At 63.6% G+C, this 1,899-nt stretch overlaps 1 protein-coding gene across 3 annotated transcripts in view; it reads left to right on the top strand.

The window, feature by feature from the left end:
• EIPR1 (EARP complex and GARP complex interacting protein 1) overlaps positions 1-1,899 on the top strand; it is an 88,456-nt gene that overhangs the window by 73,777 nt on the left and 12,780 nt on the right. The window lies entirely within an intron of this gene.

The raw sequence follows: 1,899 nt of genomic DNA, 5'->3' as shown, positions 1-1,899 counted from the left end.
GGGGCCGTCCTGGTGGCCTCGGGGGTCAGGGCGGCCCCCTGAGAGGAAAGGTTCGGCCGGGCCCGGAATAGGTGCCAGCGGGAAGGGACGTGGGCACCGCCCGCCGGACGCCCGCCCCTCGCGACCCCAGCGCAGGACGAGCCATTTCACCGCGGAGACTTGTCTTCCAGCTCCAGCCCTGGTCTCGGGCGGGACAGCCCTCCACCCTGCGTAGGGTCGCTGGGTTCCATGGGACCGCGGCGCCTCGGGTCAGGCCCTGTGAGGCCCTCCGCCCCTCCGTCTACGCCGAGAACCGTGGTGCTGAGGCTGTGTGGGGCTCTGCTCTAGACACTGCCACGCATGCCTGTCCCCTGCGCCCGCCACAGCAGGCATGTCTCACCGGTCTCTGCAGACGCCGGTTCACCGTCCACTGTGCGCCCGGTCTCCGGGGCCCTGGGACCCTGTCCATGGGGGACTCAGACGCACTCCCCGAGAACCTCGCTTTCTCCCGTTTTTCTGTTCTTTGGGGTCACCGTTGTAAGCGTTTAATATTGAGTGTGACATTTAGAAGGGAAGAGTGCTTCGCGAGAAACATAAAGAACCATCATTAAAACCTTTGTCTCTAAGTACGGATGCGAGTTGTTTTTTGAAGCAGAGCGACGTTACCTCCCGGGTCCCCTAGCCTTTTTGTTTGTGCTGGTTTTTGGATTATATTGTTTTCCTTTTGAGAGATTAAATGTCCTTTGACAGTATGTGAAATTCAGTTGATTGTTTTCTCCGATGACATCACTGAGAAGCATAAGCTTTATCTCAGAGAAGGATGTGCCTTGGCCCGGACGAGGCGAAAATGAGGGGTCCGGGGAGCCAGTGTCCCGAAGGAGACCCTGGGCCACACCCCCTCCACTCCCCTCCCACTCTGGGATGAGGCTGGGCCACCGCAGCCCCTTCCTCTGAGCCACAGACGCAGGTGCACTGCCTGTGGCTGTGCCTAGGGATGGGGGTCCCAGGGCCCGCTGCTCCTGGCGGGGTCCTCAGTCAGACCATGGCCATGCCTGCACTGTGCTGGGCTGTGGCGGTCACTGTGCATCCCGCAGCAGGTCGTCCTCGTCCTGGGGGTGGGGACGTGCCCAAGTTACAAGTAGGAAGCTTACGAATCAATCCGAACTCATTGCCCCTAATATAGTGCTACGGACTACATTTATTCCGCACCCCCCCGTTTCGTATTTCGAGACCCTCATCTCCAACGCGTTTGATGGGGTGGTAGGGCCCCCGTGATGGGGCTGAGACGCCCCGTGAGACGAGACGGCCGTCCCTTCTGTCTGCGCTACGCGACGTGAGGACGAGGACACGCGAGAAGACGCCGTCTGTGGTCCCGGAGGGGACCTCCCCGGACCCCGACCGCGCTGACACCGGCCTCGGACTGTGAGGACTCGGCGTCTCTGTTCGTCCCTCAGCCTGTGGCGCTCCGTGGGGCAGCCGAGCTGAGACAGGCAGTGTCCGGCAGACACGTGCGTGCCCTGCCCGGACGAGGCCGCGGCCGCCTTTGCCGCCGCTCCCTCGCAGCCTTCCTCGTCGCTTGTCTGGACGCCACTTCGTTTCGCTGTGAAGACAGCCGAGGGGAGTGCGATCCCCCCGCTCCGACGCGGCCCAGGACCAGAGCCGCGTTCCCTGAGCAGAGCAGGCGCAGTGGGTTTCCAGCCGGGTTTCCTGGCACCGCTCTCAGCCGCCCTGCTCTCGTTCTGCTTGGACGCCGCGCGGTTTTCGTCGTCGCCGCCGGCGGAGACGCAGCGAGCTCGAGGTAGACGCGGCGTGCTGCGGCCTCCGCGCCGCGACCTTGAACCGTGAGCGAAAGAAACAGCGGTCGGAATCGCGTTAACGCCGCGATTCAAGGGCTCGGCCCCACCGCCGGTCGACGAGACG

Source organism: Pteropus alecto, unplaced genomic scaffold, assembly GCF_000325575.1.
Source record: "Pteropus alecto unplaced genomic scaffold, ASM32557v1 scaffold61, whole genome shotgun sequence".
Taxonomy (NCBI): Eukaryota; Metazoa; Chordata; class Mammalia; order Chiroptera; family Pteropodidae; genus Pteropus; species Pteropus alecto.
Note: the sequence above shows the minus strand (reverse complement) of the source record. Positions and strands in the feature narration are given on the sequence as shown.